We start from the raw sequence: 19,479 nt of genomic DNA, 5'->3' as shown, positions 1-19,479 counted from the left end.
TTTACTCTACCTTATGTGAGAATTTGTATTAGCAAGTTAGAATACCATTTCTTGCTTTGGGGGATTTATATAGTACGGAAATTTGTCTTGTAGCCAAATTTGGGGAGCATCTGCGTGTTCTCTTGATGTAGGTTGATCTATTAGTATGGTGTTGGTTACATACAAATGGCATCATATGTGTTCTAATGAAGGTAGCCACTCCATAAACTTTTTTCCTTTGCAGTGGGCAGTCTATTCTGTGCATTTGTTGAAAACCTGAGATAGATAAGGTCAAGGTGTGGGGCAGTTTTGGGTATGAGGGCATTTGCATGAAGCTGCTATTTTTTATTGGGGGGCAGTTGAGAGGGTGTATTGTTTGAGTGGTGGCGCAGTTAAATTTTGTTTGAGGACAGTTTGTGGTGGTGTGGCAGTTGCAGGGAAATAGTTTTTGGTATGTAGCAGTTGTGGGAGATAGTTTCTGGGAATGGGGCAGCTCTGCATGTGAGGTGTGGTAGGGAAGTTGCAGGGGGTACGTTTTGAGAGTAGGGCACATCCCTACCTCTTATTCTTCCTTCCCTAGGCACAACCCCCAGCTAACATTGTATCTCTCCCCTCCCCAGTTCTCCCCATGGTATACCCTCGTTTGATCCCCCCCCCCCCCCCCCCATACCAGTGGCATGCTTTGTTCTGTCCTCACTCCCATGGCACAATGTCAACTTTCTCTGACGACCCCCCCCCCCCCCCCCCAAATCACCATAGTGCACCCTCTGCTTTTGCTGTCTATATCCCCTCAATCTCCAGGGCACACACCCCTGCTCTATTGTTCTTTACCCTCCCCCCATCCCCATGGTGCACTCTCATCTTGCTGTACACCACCCTCCCCATGGTACATTCAGCAGACATCAACTGTTCTCCCCCTGCAGGAATTATCCAGCTGGAGGAGGAGGTAATGAACTGCTGCACATCGGCCACTTCCTGCTGGCTTAAGAGTCGATTGTTTGTGGACCTCCCTAGAGACCTGTGGTTCACATAAGCAGTCTGGTCTAAGCCAACAGAGGAGGAGGAGGAAGTGCAAAGTGATGCATGTTGGAAAGAGGAACCCGAAATATCTACATAATACAAGGTTCCACATTAGGAGTCACCGACCAAGAAAGGGATCTCGGTGGTGGTGGTGTTGATGATACGTTGAAACCTTCTGCTTAGTGTGCGGCCGCAGCTAAGAAAGCAAATAGAATGTTAGGTATTATTAGGAAAGGAATGGAAAACAAAAGTGAGGACGTTATAATGCCTTTGTATCGATCCATGGTGTCACCGCACCTTGAATATTGTGTTCAATTCTGGGCACCACATCTCAAAAAAGACATAGTGGAATTAGAAAAGGTACAGAGAAAGGCGAAGAAAATGATAAAGGGGATGGGATGACTTCCCTATGAGGAAAGGCTGAAGCATCTAGGGCTCTTCAGCTTGGAAAAAAGACGGCTGATGGGAGATATGATAGAGGTCTATAAAATCATGAATGGAGTGGAACGGGTAGACATGAATCGATTGTTTACTCTTTCCAAAAATACTAGGACTGGAGGGCATGCGATGAAGCTACAAAGTAGTAAATTTAATACGAATCGGAGAAAATGTTTCTTCACGCAATGTGTCATTAAACTCTGGAATTCGTTGCCAGAGAATGTGGTAAAGGCAGTTAGATTAGCAGGGTTTAAAAAAGGTCTGGACGGCTTCCTAAAGGAAAAGTCCATAAACCATTATTAAATTGACTTGGGGAAAATCCACTGCTATTTCTGAGATAAGCAGCATAAAATGTATTGAACTTTTTTGGGATCTTGCCAGGTATTTGTGACCTGGATTGGCCACTGTTGGAAACAGGATGCTGGGCTTGATGTGCCTTTGGTCTGTCCCAGTGTGGCAATACTTATGTACTTAAGTGACCTGATGTGTAGTGATTCACTTCCTCCTCCTGCTGTTTGATCTCTGCGGGCGGGGGGGGGGGGGGAATAGACCTGATGCTGGCACTTTGCAGAATTCTGCTGGTTTGAGAAATTCTGCGCAAATTCTGTGCTGTGCAGTTGCGCAGAATTCCCCTAGGAGCAAGTTTCATTTTACTTTTGATTTCTGCAGGATTTGTGCTGTTCTGTAAAGACACAGAGAAGCCTGTTCCTTTATAAATTAGACTGCAAATGGGCACCTTTTTGCCGTCAGTCCAGGTGATCAATTTTGAAATTACCATCTGACTTTTCAGTTCTACTTGATAACTCGGATTTTTTTTGAGAGTGCAGTTGAGGACGTCCATTCAAAAAGACGTCCTTTTTGGACGTCCACCCCCCCCCCCCCCTGCAATAATAAAAACGGCCTTTTTGGACGTCCTTCACTCAGCTGAGAGACCTGGAAGTGAGCCAATCTTGATTGGCTCAGAGACTTCCAGGTCTCTCAGCTGAGTGAAAGACGTCCAAAAAGGCCGTTTTTATTATTGTGGGGGGGGGGGGGAGGACGTCTTTTTGAATGGACGTCCTCAGCTGCACTCTCCTGCTAGGATCGAGCCTCATTGGAGCCTTCCTGCAGCAGGCCATGGAGGGGGTGAGCGGCGCGGCATCTTCCTTTCCCGGGAGGCGCAGGGATGGCCACGGGAATGGTGAAGGTGCCATAACTTTTAAAAAAAAAATTTTTTTAAGTCCCTCACGAGGACTTGGGACACGCAGCTTGTTCTTTTTTTTTTTTTTTTACATGGGTGTTAGGCGCTTTTTGGACATATTTGGCATGCGCAGAGCAGCCAGCATAACGCTTGGCTGCTCTACGCATGCTCGACTGGCCGACTGGTTAGCGATGGAATAGAGAATGCAAGTGAGGTACAACGAGCAGCTTATTTGCATTCCTTTTCCTTGATGCATGCCCGTTCCTTACTGATTTGGTAAGGGAAAGGCTTTAACGATTTTTTAGTGCATCTTGGCCTCAGTCTCCAGCAGGTGGAAGGTGGTGAGCCCTTCAGTCTCAGACTTTTCTATTCTTTTCTCTCTCTTTTAATTCAGTTTTCAGTGTTGGTGTAATTTTCTTCTCTGTCACTGTGCATTTAATTTTTTTTTTTTGTTACATTTGTACCCCGCGCTTTTCCACTCATGGCAGGCTCAGTGCGGCTTACATGGGGCGATGGAAGGTTAATTTGTCTTTGCTAGCCTTGTTTGCTTTTAAAGCAATATACAATTTACCTCAAGCCCCTCGAGGAGGAGAGCTTTAGAGGTGGGAGAGGCAGCTACTAATTTTAAAAAAAAAAATGACAAAGAGCCTCCTGGTCTGCTGTCTAGGCAGATCAGTTTGTGAGTAGTAATAGCGAGCAGGGCAGCTCCAGAGCAGTTCGTGTCAGGGATCAGCTGTTTTTTGTTTTTCTGTAGTGATGTCAGAGAAACTGTCGTTGTTTGGTTTGTCAGCGACGGGATTTAGGGGCAGCTGGTGTGTGTCGGTACTGCACCGCTGTGGAGGACCAGGGTGCAGCGACCGATAAATCTGTGGTGCCGTCGGGGGGGCCCAAGTCCGATGTTATGATGCCGGTCGCGTCTCCGTTGCCGATTTCGGCGGGCAATGCCACCATTTTGAATGCCATGCCGCCGGTTGTTTCGCAGGCCTCTCTTACTGTTGGGCCTGTTCTACACTGCAAAATCCAGTTTTCTCACTGGGGAAGGAAGTTTTCCTCCTGAATTCATGGTACAGATGTACCAGGCTTTTCTTCTACATAAGGCTGCGCCTGTGGATCCTCCAGGTAGGCGGTCTCTGAAGGGAGCCTCTGTAGCTCACAAACAATGCAGACTTTCTGAGGAAGCTGAGCAGGATTTGTTTTGTGCTCATGACCAGGATATTCCCTCCTTAGAAGAGGAGGCATTTTTTCCTGAGGAGCGGTGTGCTGAGGAGCTTGACCAGACAGCAGAAGGTGAGGAATCTCTTCCTGTTGGGGATGATCCTTCAGTGGTCAGGATTTTCCATAAAGATGATCTTCAGGAGCTCATTTCTATGGTTTCTTCTACTTTATGCTTTGATGATCAGGATCTTCAAGTGTCAGAGCCCAGAAAGGTTGATTTGCTGGTCAAAGGTATTTGCAGGGCAGGTAAGTCCTTTCCTGTGCATTAGGGATATTATTCAGGCTCAGTGGGAGTTTCCTGATTCTGCTTTTCGGCTTGCTAGGTTTATGGGCAGGCTTTATCTGGTTCCTGATTTAGATAAAGACCTTTTGTGTCTCTCTGTAGTGGATGAGGTGGTTTCAGCTATTACTAAGCGAAACACTGTCCCAGTGGATGGGGTTCGGCTCTGTGAGATCCCCAGGATCGCCGTATTGAATCTTTGTTGAAAATTCCTTTGATGTTTCGGTTCTGGCAGTGCAGGCTGCAATTTGTGGGTCCTTGTTTGCGAGAGCCTGTTTCCGCTGGTCAGAGAAGGTGTTGGACCGCTCTTCTGATGATCTTTCTGCTATTAATAATGAAGTGGCTAAGCTGGAAATGGGTTCAGCCCTTTTAGCAGATGCTCTTTATGATTTGCTTCGGACTTCTTCCAAGTCTATGGCTCTGTCGGTGGCGGCTCGTCGCACACTTTGGCTGAGTGGTTGGTAGGCGGATGCGGCCTCTAAGTCTAAGCTTAGTAAATTTCCCTTTAAGGGCTCCTTTCTGTTTGAAGAAGAGATAGACAAACTGGTGAATAGCCTGGGGGAGGCTAAGGTTCCAAGGTTGCCGGAGGATCGTCCAAGAGGTCTTGGTCGTGGTACTTTCTCGGCTTGGGGTAGAGGCCATGATTTTCGTCGATTTCGGCCAAGTAGAGTTTTTCAAGGGCAACGCTCCAGATTTTTCCAAAGGACTCAGACCTTTCGGGGAGGTCGAGAGGCAGGGAGTTCCCTTTCCTCCTCCTCCTCCCGCTCTCAACAATGAAGGTGTAGGGCCCAGCCTCTAGTTCAAGTGGGCGCTCGGTTGGCGCAATTTCTAGAAAGGTGAGCCCAGATTACTTCAGATCATTGGGTACTAGAGGTTATTCAAGAAGGGTACTCATTAGAGTTCGCTCACCCTTTGTCAGATGCTTTTATAGATTCCCCTTGCCGTTCCTGCATCAAGGCCGGAGTCTTACCACAAGAGTGTTCGCGTAATGGCTCGGGTGGTAGAATTCTTGCAGTCCCTAGGTTGGGTAGTCAATGTGCAGAAAATCGGCCTTCGCAGGCGATAGAGTATCTGGGTGTCGTGTTTGACAGAAAGCTGGGTTGCGTGTTTCTTCCGCCAGCCCGGGTCCAAGTTGCAGGCCCAGATTCATCTCTTCTTGCAGAATTCAAGTCCGTCGGTAAGAGATTATGTACAGATTTTGAGATTAATGGCGGCAGCGATCAAAGCGATGCCCTGGGCAAGGGCTCACATGAGGCCTCTTCAAAGGTCGCTTCTGTCAAGATGGTCGTCCCAGAAGGATTTGCTTCATAAAGGATTAACACTTTCGTTGCAAGTGAAGACCAGTCTATGATGGTGGCTTCGGGAGGCCAATTTGACCAAAGGTATGCCTCTAGATCAGCCCAGTTGGACGTTGGTGACAACAGATGCCAGTCTCCAAGGCTGGGGAGCTCACTGTCTGGGGCAGTTTGCTCAGGGTCTCTGCATTAGGAGACATTTTCAATCAACCTGTTAGAGACCAGAGCGATTCGTCTGGCGCTCCAGAGGTTTCTTCATCTTTTGAGAGGCCGAGCAGTACGAGTAATGTCAGACAATGCCACAGCGGTGGCTTATATCAATCGGCAAGGAGGGACGAGGAGCCTGCCGTTGGAGCGAGAGGCGTCGCTGCTACTTCAGTGGGCGGAGGTCCATCTGATGGCTCTGTCAGCGGATCACGTAGCAGGGGTCCTAAATATTCAGGCAGATTTTATCAGTCGTCACATGCTCGATCCCGGAGAGTGGTCGCTAAACAAAATGCGTTTCGGCTGCTGGTTGATCGTTGGGGGTCTCCCAAGATAGATCTGTTTGCCTCTGCCAGCAATGCAAAACTTCCTCTGTTCTTCAGTCGTTGCATGGATCCCAAAGCGCAGAGCGTGGACGCTGTTCTTCAATCTTGGCCAGCCGGTCTAGTGTATGCTTGTCCTTCATGGCCTCTGATAGAGCGTCTTCTTCAGAAGGTCGAGACGCACAAGGGACGTCTGATTTTGGTGGCACCGAATTGGCCTCGAAGGCCATGGTACGCCAACCTTCGACGTCTTCTGGTGGATCTTCCCTTCAGACTTCCGGTCATGCAAGATCTTCTGTCACAGGTCCGGTCGTTCATCCCGATCCAGATTGATTCTGTCTTACGGCATGGCTCTTGAAAGGGCTAAGCTGATTACTCCACTCAGGTCATTGTTACTGTGCTTCGCTCTTGTCGTCGTTCTACCTCTTTGAATTATGTGTGCACGTGGAGGATATTTGAGGACTGGTGTAAGGAGTTTAGTTTATCTCCTTTTAGTGCTTCGGTTCTGCAAATTTTGGATTTTTTGCAGCGGGGCTTTGACAAAGGGCTTGCTTTGGCTTCTCTTAAGGTACAGATTGCAGCTTTCTCTTGTTTTCGTGGTCGTATCCAGGGGAAGTCTCTAGCCAGTCATCCGGATGTAGTCCGTTTTTGAGGGGGGTTAATCTCCTTCGTCCCCCCTTGCAATGTTCTTTTCCTCATTGGGATCTGAATTTGGTGCTTACGGTTCTTATTAAGCCTCCCGTCGAGCCTTTGTTGTCCTTTACTCTGAAGGACTTGACTCTGAAGACTGGTTTTGGTGGCCGTTGCTTCAGCTAGGCGAGTCTCGGAGTTGCAGGTGTTGTCGTGTAGCTCGCCATTTTTGGAGTTCTTTTCCGATCGTGTGGTGCTGCAGCCTGTTTCTTCCTTTCTCCCCAAGGTAGTATCTCAGTTTCATGTATCTCAGCTGATCGTATTGCCTGTGTTAGGTTCTTTTTCCGGCTCAGAGGAACAGTGGCATTTGAAGTGTTTGGATGTCAAACGGGTGTTGAAACACTATGTTAAGTCTACGGAGGACATCCGGTGAACTGATCGTTTGTTCTTATTGGAGGTGCGCGCAAGGGGTTCATGGCCTCTAAGCCCACTATTTCTCGATGGCTTAAAGAAATGATTGCTTCAGCTTATCATCTTTCGGGAAAACCTGTTCCAGAGCATGTTAGGGTTCATTCTACAAGAGGTCAGGCTGCCTCTTGGGCAGAGCGTTGTCTGGTGCCTCCAGAGGACATTTGTAGAGCAGCAACCTGGTCGCCTTTGCATTCTTTTCCTAAGCACTACCGTTTAGACGTCCTCAGTCGGCGTCAGGTTGCTTTTGGAGCGCACGTTTTGTCGGCGGGGCTGCTAGGGTCCCTCCCATAATTTCACTGCTTCGTTACTTCCCATCAGTCACATTCTGGGCCAGTCTGGAGGGATGCTAAGGAAGAGTAAATTAGGCCTTACCTGCTAATTTGCTTTCCTTTAGTCCCTCCAGACCGGCCCAGATCCCTCCCTTCAGATACATAGTAACATAGTAGATGACGGCAGAAAAAGACCTGCATGGTCCATCCAGTCTGCCCAACAAGATAAACTCATATGTGTATACCTTACCTTGATTTGTACCTGTCTTTTTCAGGGCACAGACCGTATAAGTCTGCCCAGCACTATCCCCGCCTCCCAACCACCCGCCCCGCCTCCCACCACCGACTCTGGCACAGACCGTATAAGTCTGCCCAGCACTATCCCCGCCTCCCAACCACCAGCCCCGCCTCCCACCACCAGCTCTGGCAGATATCTGTGTTTTGTTCAGTAGTTCTGAGTTTTTTATTGGAGCTGTGTTGCTAGTTTATTTCTCTATTTAAAAAAAAAAAATCAAGAGTACAAAAGAAATGTGTTCTGGTTTACTGAAATGTCCTCTTTGAAGGACCATATTAGCTTTACAGGCACTCACCCTTTGTTGTCAATGTGCCTGTGGCTGCTCAGGTTTTTGGATGCAGAGGTTCTGTAGTTCTTTTATGGCTTTACTTCTGCTTTGGTACTTTATTACTGGATCTTTCTCTAGCAAGGGCTCTTATTGGCTCGCTAGAGTCACAGATTTTTTTCTCAGTCTCCACCTGCTGGAAGGCGTGGCGTACACAACCCATCAGTCACATTCTGGGCCGGTCCGGAGGGACTAAAGGAAAGCAAATTAGCAGGTAAGGCCTAATTTACCCTTTATAAATAAATCATAAATTTCCATGACATCAAGAACAGATGAGTCCAGAAATTGTGGGTTATGTCTAACACAGTTGGAGATGGAGGACACTGAACAGAACTGTGATGTATAGGACGGTCATTAGACCGGCCAGCCAGTATTCCTCTCTTCAAGTGGTGGATACTCGCCAGCAGTTTTGCTCCCATCAGTAGGCCTGCTTCTATCCTGTATCTCCTGGTTCAGTCGAGCCTGGGAGTGTAATGCTAGTGCCAGTGGCTACTTGGAGTACACCTGGCCCTTTTCGCCTGCTACTTCTCCTAGGACTTCTCCTTCCTCACAAAAAATGTTGAGAGGATTCTAAGGAGAACTGGTGCAGCATGTACTCTTTGGAGGGGGGGAGGGGGAAAGTTCTGATTTTTAACAGCAGCACAGGAGAAGCTCTTGTCTCAGCGAATTGGCAGGCAGCAGTGCTGTAAGCCTTCCTCTTGTCAGGTGAGTACCATTTTAAATTTATCTGTCGGGTCCCCTGCTGTACCATGGTTTTGTTTTCCTATGGCGGATAAGCACTAAGACCAGAGTCAGGGATCTGTTCGTGTTTCTTGCCCGCTTGATCATCCCGTCTCCCCCCCCCCCCCCCCCAAATTGCTGGCACCTCAGCTGAGCTCCCTTGCAGGGAAAGGCTCTGTTGGCTCCCCTCTCCTGCTGAGTTCCACTGTGGGAACTATGGCCATTTTAGGTAACCTCATAGCTGGTATTGATTTGTCTGGACTGCCTTCTTCCCAGCAGGTAAACCCTTAGGCTAGTGTCCCTGGGGATTCTTCTGTGCCCTTTTCTTCAGAATTTGTTTTATTGCTCCACCAAGCATACCTGCTGAAGCATTCTCTCCCTGTGCAGGACCCTCTCCCTTCTCTTCCTGTCTTTAATCCCAGATCCAGTGGCTAAGAAGCAACATGTGGAGGCATGGGGTTCTAAAGAGATTTCAAGGAAGCCCCCAACCATCCCCCTGTCCGATTTGGGAGGTGGAACAAGGAGAACCAGGGTCCAGTTCAACCTACTTCTCTCTTGTGTATGTCTGTTTTTGTTCTGTTCTTGTTTTCAAATCTTGTTAGTCTCCCCTTATTTTTTAATTACTTTGTAAACCGCTCAATATATTTGTAGTATATCAAATCTGATTTGAATCTGAAATAAGATGTGAATTAATTTCACCATATACTTAAAAAAAATTTAGCAATATTAAAGATGGGCCCCTGATGGATCGTCTCATATAATCTGTATTTTAGAATGGGGTTGACTGGGATGACTCTGAAAACAAACTTAGAGTAGCAACTACTACAGAAACCTTAGCTCACTTTACTTATAGCATCACAGAGTTGTACACGTTCTTTCTCCCTGCTCAAGATTTTAAGTAGTAAGGACCAACACTGAGAAGTAAAGGGTGTGAGCAGGGTCACATATTTTCTCCGAGGACAAGCAGGCTGCTTGTTCTCACGACTGGGTGACGTCTGCGGCAGCCCCCACCAACCGGAAGAAGCTTCGCGGGCAGTCCGCACGCAGGGCACGCCCACCGCGCATGCGCGGCCGTCTTCCCGCCCGTGCGCGACCGTTCCCGCCAGTCTTTTCTTTTCCGCGCTGGAGAGAGTCGTGCGTCGCCGCTCTCTCTTAGTCAGCCCCGGAAAACCGTCGCGTTGTTCGCGAATTCGTTAATTTTCTGTTTCTTATTGCCGCGCGCCCCAAGCCTTTCTTTTTTCCTTTTTAAAAAAAAAAAAGTGAGAGAGAACGCGCTTAATTTTTCCCTCGTTTCTAGCGGGGGCGTCGCGTTGCGGCCTTGTGGCCGCGCAGTCGATTTATTTTTCGAGGTGTGATTTACCGCCACCATCGACGACTTTAACTTCACACCGACGCGATTTTTCCGTCGATGTCCTCGAAGGTCCCGAGTGGATTAAGAAGTGTGGTCGGTGCGGCCGGCCTATCTCGCAGACCGACACCCACGCTTGGTGCCTCCAGTGCCTCGGGCCGGAGCACAATATCAAGTCGTGTTCTTTGTGTCTTGGTCTCCGGAAACGGACTCAGGTTGCGAGGCAAGTTCTTCGGGACCGTCTTTTTGGAACTTGCGCCGGCCCCTCGACGTCGACCTCGACGGCATCGGTATCGACGGCCGGTTCTTCGGTACCGGTATCGATGTCCGCAAAATCGGCACCGATGGCATCGACCCCAGGAGCACAGGTCCCGTCGGCCCGCCGGTCCTCCGGTGAGGGTAGGGGTGAGAGGCCGCGTGGGCAATCGGCCCCGGTCACTCCCTCTACTCATGGCCCTCGGGACCGAACCCTGTCCGACCCGGCCCCTCGAGACCGAGGGGGATCGACCTCCTCCTCCTCCGTTCCACCTGGCGCCGATGACGGGCACCGCAAAAAACAGAAAAAGCACCGTCATCGGTCCCCATCGGTGCGCCCGGCCCTCGGTGCCGGAGAGGAGCCGACGCCGAAGCGTCCACGTCGAGAGGAAAGGTCCCCCTCGGTAGTGGAGGTACTGACACGTCAGGGTCCCAGCACTTCGGTGCAGTCTCCTGGACTCGAGCAGCTTCCGGCACCGACGCCTCTACCGGCCCCCCCCCCCCCCCCCCCCCCGTCTTTCCCCGACAGCGGGCCTGGACGAGTGCCTCCGAGCCATCCTTCCAGGGATCCTGGAAGGGCTGATGCGCCAGGCTGTGCCGGCGCCGGGGGTGCTTGCGCCCTCGGCGCCGTTGACTGTGGCACCGGTGAGCTCTAGCCCGGTGCCGAGGCCTTCGACACCGCCGCCGCTTGCGGCGCCGGTCTCGACCGCCACGCAGGTGGAGTCCCCGTCGACGTCAATGGAGGGAGCTTCGTCCCCGCCGGCGCGGGAGTCCACCGCTCTACGACACCGAGGCCTTGGTGCCTCGACGTCGAGCTGGGCCCGGTTAAGGACTCAGCTACATGAGCTTATGTCCGATACTACTACTACTACTATTTGACATTTCTATAGCGCTACTAGGGTTACGCAGTGCTGTACAATATAACATAGAAGGACAGTCCCTGCTCGAAGAGCTTACAATCTAATGGACAAATGTACAGACATCAAGTAGTGGCAGTCAAATTGGAGCAGTCTAAGGTTAGGTGCCGAAGGCAACATTGAAGAGGTGGGCTTTTAGCAAGGATTTGAAGATGGGTAGGGAGGGGGCTTGGCGTAGGGCCACAGGAAGTTGATTCCACGCAAAGGGTGAGGCGAGGCAGAAAGGGCGGAGCCTGGAGTTGGCGGTGGTGGAGAAGGGTGCTGAAAGGAGGGATTTGTCCTGTGAGCGGAGGTTTCGGGCAGGAACGTAAGGGGAGATGAGGGTGGAGAGGTAATGAGGGGCTGCAGACTGAGTGCATTTGTAGGTGAGAAGGAGAAGCTTGAACTGAATGCGGTATCTAATCGGAAGCCAGTGAAGCGACCTGAGGAGGGGGGTAGTATGAGTGTATCGGTTCAGGCGGAATATAAGACGAGCAGCAGAGTTCTGGATGGATTGAAGTGGGGATAGATGGCTAAGTGGGAGGCCAGTGAGGAGAAGGTTGCAGTAGTCAAGGCGAGAGGTAATGAGGGCGTGGATGAGAGTTCGGGTGGTGTGTTCAGAGAGGAAAGGGCGAATTTTGCTGATGTTAAAGAGGAAGAAGCGACAGGTCTTGGCTGTCTGCTGGATATGCGCAGAGAAGGAGAGGGAGGAGTCGAAGATGACTCCAAGGTTGCGGGCAGATGAGACGGGGAGGATGAAGGTGTTATCAACTGAGATCGAGAGAGGAGGAAGAGGAGAGGTGGGCTTAGGTGGAAAGACTATAAGCTCGGTCTTGGACATGTTCAGTTTCAGGTGACGGTTGGACATCCATGCAGCAATGTCAGACAAGCAGGCCGATACCTTGGTCTGGGTCTCCACAGTGATGTCTGGTGTGGAGAGATACAACTGGGTGTCATCAGCATAAAGATGATAGTGGAAACCATGAGATGAGATCAGTGAGCCCAGGGAAGAGGTGTAGATTGAAAAAAGAAGGGGTCCAAGGACAAATCCCTGAGGAACTCCTACAGAGAGTGGGATGGGGGTGGAGGAAGAACCGTGAGAGTGTACTCTGAAGGTACGATGGGAGAGATAGGAGGAGAACCAAGAGAGGACAGAGCCCTGGAACCCAAATGAGGACAGTGTGGCAAGAAGTAAATCGTGATTGACAGTGTCAAACGCAGCGGATAGATCAAGGAGGATAAGGATGGAGTAGTGGCCTCTGGACTTGGCAAGGAACAGGTCATTACAGACCTTAGAGAGTGCTGTTTCTGTCGAGTGTAGAGGGCGAAAACCGGATTGAAGTGGATCGAGGATGGCCTGAGAGGAGAGGAAGTCGAGGCAGCGGCTGTGAACGGCGCGCTCAAGTAGTTTGGAGAGGAAGGGTAGGAGGGAGATGGGGCGGTAGTTGGAGGGACGGGTAGGGTCAAGTGATGGTTTTTTGAGGAGAGGTGTGACAACGGCGTGCTTGAAGGTGTCAGGGACAGTTGCAGTGGATAGAGATAAGTTGAGGATATGACAGATGGAGGGGGTGACAGTATGAGAGATGGTGTTAAGTAAGTTGGTGGGGATGGGATCAGAGGAACAAGTTGTGCATTTCGAGGAGGAAAGAAGGCGGGCAGTTTCCTCTTCGGAGATATCAGGGAAGGAGGAGAAGGAGTTGGTTGGTTGGTTGGTTGGTTGGTTGGTTGACAGAGAGGGTTGAAGAGAGAAGAGGAGGAGGTGGCTTGGTAGTGAATTCAAGGTTGATCTTTTGCACTTTGTCATGGAAGTAGTCAGCCAGTGATTGAGGACAGAGTGAGGGGGGAGTGGGAGCGGAGGGTACTTTGAGGAGGGAGTTAAGGGTGGCGAAGAGACGACGAGGGTTGGAGCTGAGAGAATTGGTCAATTGGGTGTAGTAGTCCTGTTTGGCAAGGAATAGGGAGGACTGGAAGGAGGATAGCATGAATTTGTAATGAAGGAAGTCTGAATAGGTGTGAGATTTCCTCCAGAGACGTTCAGCAGATCTGGCGCAGGAGCGAAGGTAACGGATGCAAGGGGTCAGCCAGGGCTGGGGATTAGTACGTCTTGTGGGACGGGAGATGGATGGTGCGAGGGTGTCCAGAGCAGAGGAGAGAGTGGCATTGTAAGCGGAGACCGCTTCGTCGACAGACTCGGAGGACATGATGGAGGGGAGGAGATTAGGAATACTAGAGGATAAGGTGGGAGGGTCAATGGCCTGGAGATTCCTGGAAGTAGTGGTTAATGTTGGGCGGGGCTGAGGGGGGGGTGAAGGAGTGTGAAAGTGATCATGTGATGATCAGAGAGAGGAAGAACTGAGGTGTGGAAATTGGAAGTTGAGTTGGAAAAGGAGAGGACAAGGTCAAGACAATGGCCATCCCGGTGAGTAGGGGTGGTGGAGCACAGCTGGAGGCCGAAGGAGGATGTTAGAGTGAGGAACTGAGAAGTATGAGAGTTGGATGGGTCATCAGCGTGTATATTAAAGTCTCCGAGAATGAGGGACGGAGATGAGGGATCAAGAAAAACAGAAAGCCAGGCATCGAAGTCAGTAAGGAAGGAAGAGAGAGATTTCTCAGGGGGGCGGTAAATGACTGCAACTCTGAGTGGTAGCGGGTAGAATAGACGGATGGAGTGAACTTCAAAGGATGAGAAGCAGTGAGATTGTGGTAGGAGGAGGGGTTGAAAACTACAGGTGGGTGAGAGTAGTAACCCGACACCTCCTCCGCGGCCAATTGGGCGGGGAGTGTGGGAGAAATGATAACCTCCGTGGCATAGGGCCGCGACTGAGGCCGAGTCATTGGGGGTGAGCCAGGTTTCGGTTAGGGCGAGTAGATGAAGGGAGCGGGAGATGAAGAGATCGTGGGTGAAGGGAAGTTTGTTGCACACGGAGTGGGCATTCCACAGGGCGCATGAGAAGGGGAGGGAAGAGGGGGGAAGGAGGGGAATAGAAATGAGATTGGAGATATCTCGGAAGCGTTTGCATGGATAATACGAGGGCATGTGAGGGGGGCCTGGATTGGGATTGATGTCACCGGCGGATAGTAGGAGAAGGAGCACGAGCGAGCGGAGGAGGGTAGGGGAGGTAGGGCGACGAAGACGACGAAGACGGGATGGGCTTAGTAGGAATGGGGATGGGCTAATGGCAGGAAGGAAGTGTTGAAGGTTGAGAGCTAGGAGGGAGGGGGTGATAGGAGAGATGGTGAGCTGGTCAGGGATGGGGGTGGGTAGGGGTAGAGCAGTATTGAGTAGGATGGGAGAGGACGCGGATGGGCAATGAGTACCTGTCTTACCAGCTCTATACGATACCGAGGAAGAGGCCTCGTGGGGGGAAGAGGAGGACCCCAGGTATTTCTCCTCAGAGGAGTCTGTGGGCCTCCCCTCTGACCCCACGCCTTCACCGGAGAGGAAGCTCTCGCCTCCTGAGAGCCTCTCCTTTGCCTCCTTTGTTAGGGATATGTCTATATGCATTCCATTCCCCGTGGTCTCTGTGGACGAGCCGAGGGCTGAGATGCTCAAGGTCTTCGACTATCCATCACCACCTAGAGAGTCCTCCAGGGTGCCGTTGCACAATGTCCTCAAAGAGACACTGCTTCGGAACTGGATGAGACCATTATCTAATCCCACCATTCCCAAGAAAGCAGAGTCCCAGTACAGAATCCACTCGGACCCAGAGTTAATGCGGCCCCAATTGCCCCGTGACTCGGCGGTCGTGGATTCTGCTCTCAAGAGGGCACGGAGTTCGAGGGATACCGCCTCGGCGCCCCCGGGGCGGGAGTCTCGCACTCTGGACTCGTTTGGGAGGAAGGCCTACCAATCTTCTATGCTCGTGACCCGCATCCAATCTTACCAGCTCTATACGAGCATCCACATGCGGAACACTGTGAAGCTACTGGCGGACCTGGTTGATAAGCTCCCGCTGGAGCAGTCCAGGCCTTATCAGGAGGTGGTCAGGCAGCTGAAGGCGTGCAGAAAGTTCCTGTCCAGGGATATCTATGACACCTGTGACGTGACATCTCGTGCTGCGGCCCAAGGTATAGTGATGCGCAGGCTCTCATGGCTGCGCGCCTCTGACCTGGACAACCGCACCCAGCAGAGACTGGCTGACGTCCCTTGCCGGGGGGATAATATATTTGGTGAGAAGGTCGAGCAGCTGGTGGACCAACTGCATCAGCGGGAAACCGCTCTCGACAAGCTCTCCCACCGGGCGCCTTCAGCATCCACCTCAGCAGGTGGACGTTTTTCTCGGGCCCGGCAGGCTGCGCCCTATGCTTTTACCAAGCGTAGGTTCACCCAGCCGGCCCGAAGGCCTCGTCAGGCACAGGGACAGCCCCAGCGCGCTCGTTCTCGTCAACAGCGTGCGCCTAAGCAGCCCCCTGTGCCTCCACAGCAAAAGCCGGGGACGGGCTTTTGACTGGATCCACGGGAACATAGCCGCCCTCAAAGTGTCTGTGCCGGACGATCTGCCGGTCGGAGGGAGGTTAAAATTTTTTCACCAAAGGTGGCCTCTCATAACCTCCGACCAGTGGGTTCTCCAAATAGTGCGGTGCGGATACGCCCTGAATTTGGCCTCCCTGCCACCAAATTGTCCTCCGGGAGCTCAGTCCTTCAGCTCCCATCACAAGCAGGTACTTGCAGAGGAACTCTCCGCCCTTCTCAGCGCCAATGCGGTCGAGCCCGTACCACCCGGGCAGGGATTCTATTCCAGGTACTTCCTTGTGGAAAAGAAAACAGGGGGGATGCGTCCCATCCTAGACTTGAGAGGCCTGAACAAATTCCTGGTCAAAGAAAAGTTCAGGATGCTTTCCTTGGGCACCCTTCTGCCAATGATTCAGAAAAACGATTGGCTATATTCCCTGGATTTAAAGGACGCATACACTCGCATTCCGATACTGCCAGCTCACAGACAGTATCTCAGATTCCGCCTGGGCGCACGGCACTTTCAGTATTGTGTGCTGCCCTTTGGGCTCGCCTCTGCCCCATGTGTGTTTACAAAGTGCCTCGTGGTGGTAGCGGTGTATCTACGCAAGCTGGGAGTGCACGTGTTCCCATATCTCGACGATTGGCTGGTCAAGAACACCTCGGAGGCAGGAGCCCTCCGGTCCATGCAGTGCACTATTCAACTCCTGGAGCTGCTGGGGTTTGTGATAAATTACCCAAAGTCCCATCTCCAGCCAGCCCAGTCTCTGGAATTCATAGGAGCTCTGCTGAATACCCAGACGGCTCAGGCCTTCCTTCCCGAAGCGAGGGCCAACAACTTACTGTCCCTGGCTTCGCAGACCAGAGCGTCTCAGCAGATCACAGCTCGGCAGATGTTGAGACTTCTGGGTCATATGGCCTCCACAGTTCATGTGACTCCCATGGCTCGTCTTCACATGAGATCTGCTCAATGGACCCTAGCTTCCCAGTGGTTTCAAGCCACCGGGAATCTACAAGATGTCATCCGCCTCTCCACCAGTTGCCGCACTTCACTGCTCTGGTGGACCATTCGGACCAATTTGACCCTGGTACGTCCATTCCAAATTCCTCAGCCCACGAAAGTGCTGACGACGGATGCATCTCGCCTGGGGTGGGGAGCTCATGTCGATTGGCTTCACACCCAGGGTCTGTGGTCCCTCCAGGAAAAGGATTTGCAGATCAACCTCCTGGAGCTCCGAGCGATCTGGAACGCACTGAAGGCTTTCAGAGATCGGCTGTCCTACCAAATTATTCAAATTCGGACAGACAATCAGGTTGCAATGTATTACACCAACAAGCAGGGGGGCACCGGATCTCGCCCCTTGTGTCAGGAAGCCGTCGGGATGTGGCGTTGGGCTTGCCAGTTCGGCATGCTCCTCCAAGCCACATACCTGGCAGGTGTAAACAATAGTCTGGCCGACAGACTGAGCAGAGTCATGCAACCGCACGAGTGGTCGCTCCATTCCAGAGTGGTACGCAAGATCTTCCGAGAGTGGGGCACCCCCTCGGTGGACCTTTTCGCCTCTCAGACCAACCACAAGCTGCCTCTGTTCTGTTCCAGACTTCAGGCACACGGCAGGCTAGCGTCGGATGCCTTTCTCCTTCATTGGGGGACCGGCCTCCTGTATGCTTATCCTCCCATACCTTTGGTGGGGAAGACCTTACTGAAGCTCAAGCACGACCGCGGCACCATGATTCTGATTGCGCCTTTTTGGCCCCGTCAGATCTGGTTCCCTCTTCTTCTGGAGTTGTCCTCAGAAGAACCGTGGAGATTGGAGTGTTTTCCGACTCTCATTTCGCAGAACGACGGAGCGTTGCTGCACCCCAACCTTCAGTCTCTGGCTCTCACGGCCTGGATGTTGAGGGCGTAGACTTCGCTGCGTTGGGTCTGTCTGAGGGTGTCTCCCGTGTCTTGCTTGCCTCTAGGAAGGATTCCACTAAAAAGAGTTACTTTTTCAAGTGGAGGAGGTTTGTCGTTTGGTGTGAGAGCAGGGCCCTAGAACCTCGTTCTTGCCCTGCACAGAACCTGCTTGAATACCTTCTGCACTTATCAGAGTCTGGCCTCAAGACCAACTCCATAAGGAATCACCTTAGTGCGATTAGTGCTTACCATTATCGTGTAGAGGGTAAAGCCATCTCTGGAGAGCCTTTAGTCGTTCGATTCATGAGAGGTTTGCTTTTGTCAAAGCCCCCGGTCAAGCCTCCTGCAGTGTCATGGGATCTCAACGTCGTCCTCACCCAGCTGATGAAACCTCCTTTTGAGCCACTGAATACCTTCCATCTGAAGTACTTGACCTGGAAGGTCATTTTCTTGGTGGCAGTTACTTAAGCTCGTAGGGTCAGTGAGCTTCAAGCCCTAGTAGCTCATGCTCCATATACCAAATTTCATCACAACAGAGTAGTGCTCCGCACCCACCCAAAGTTCCTGCCGAAGGTGGTGTCGGAGTTCCATCTTAACCAGTCAATTGTCTTGCCAACATTCTTCCCCAGGTCGCATACCCGCCCTGCTGAAAGTCAGTTGCACACATTGGACTGCAAGAGAGCATTGGCCTTCTACTTGGAGCGGACACAGCCCCACAGACAGTCCGCCCAATTGTTTGTTTCTTTCGACCCTAACAGGCTAGGGGTCGCTGTCGGGAAACGCAACATCTCCAATTGGCTAGCAGATTGCATTTCCTTCACTTACGCCCAGGCTGGGCTGGCTCTTGAGGGTCATGTCACGGCTCATAGTGTTAGAGCCATGGCAGCGTCAGTGGCCCACTTGAAGTCAGCCACTATTGAAGAGATCTGCAAGGCTGCGACGTGGTCATCTGTCCACACATTCACATCACATTACTGCCTCCAGCAGGATACCCGACGCGACAGTCGGTTCGGGCAGTCGGTGCTGCAGAATCTGTTTGGGGTGTAAATCCAACTCCACCCTCCAGGACCCGAATTTATTCTGGTCAGGCTGCACTTTCAGTTAGTTGTTCTTCGTAGGTCAATTTTCTGTTGTATCCTCGCCGTTGCGAGGTTCAATTGACCTGGGTTCTTGTTTTGAGTGAGCCTGAGAGCTAGGGATACCCCAGTCGTGAGAACAAGCAGCCTGCTTGTCCTCGGAGAAAGTGAATGATACATACCTGTAGCAGGTGTTCTCCGAGGACAGCAGGCTGATTGTTCTCACCTACCCTCCCTCCTCCCCTTTGGAGTTGCGTTTTCATCATTTTGCTTGTCATTCAACTGGCGGGAACGGTCGCGCACAGGCGGGAAGACGGCCGTGCATGCGCGGTGGGCGTGCCCTGCGTGCGGACCGCCCGCGAAGCTTCTTCCGGTTGGTGGGGGCTGCCGCGGACGTCACCCAGTCGTGAGAACAATCAGCCTGCTGTCCTCGGAGAACACCTGCTACAGGTATGTATCATTCACTTTATGAGACGTTTTGGTTTTAGAAGAACTTGCTGCTGGTATCTGCCTTTACTATACTGATTCTCAGATTCTGGTTGATGGAGTTAATAGAGAAGACATTTATATGAATAGAAATGTATATCCCTTTTGTTTAGGGACATGTTATAGTACACTTAACTGTTTTCAAAACTTAAATAAAAAAAACTTTTACTATTATAAGGGGAGAGATATTATCAGTGTGGGCTACCATTAAGATTATTTTTACCACAAGTTGTGCCATTTTAGCATATGGTCCCATTTTATGCAATAAGACCCTGTGCTAAAAATTAAAAATAACCCATCTTTAACGGTAGCTCATGTTGATTCCCCCCCCCCCCCCCCCCCCCCCCCCCCCCCCCCGCCACTCCAGTGCAAAGTGTTCTGAACCTGTTTAAAGGCAAGTGGCTGGGAGTTCTCACAAGAA

The 19,479-nt window shown here is 51.3% G+C and overlaps 1 protein-coding gene across 4 annotated transcripts in view; it reads left to right on the top strand.

Moving 5' to 3' along the window:
* Positions 1-19,479, top strand: part of DDHD1 (DDHD domain containing 1) — a 243,404-nt gene that overhangs the window by 70,721 nt on the left and 153,204 nt on the right. The window lies entirely within an intron of this gene.

The sequence above is a fragment of the Microcaecilia unicolor genome, chromosome 9, assembly GCF_901765095.1.
Source record: "Microcaecilia unicolor chromosome 9, aMicUni1.1, whole genome shotgun sequence".
NCBI lineage: Eukaryota > Metazoa > Chordata > Amphibia > Gymnophiona > Siphonopidae > Microcaecilia > Microcaecilia unicolor.
The sequence above is the reverse complement of the archived record's forward strand: the minus strand, read 5'-3'. Positions and strand labels throughout refer to the sequence as shown.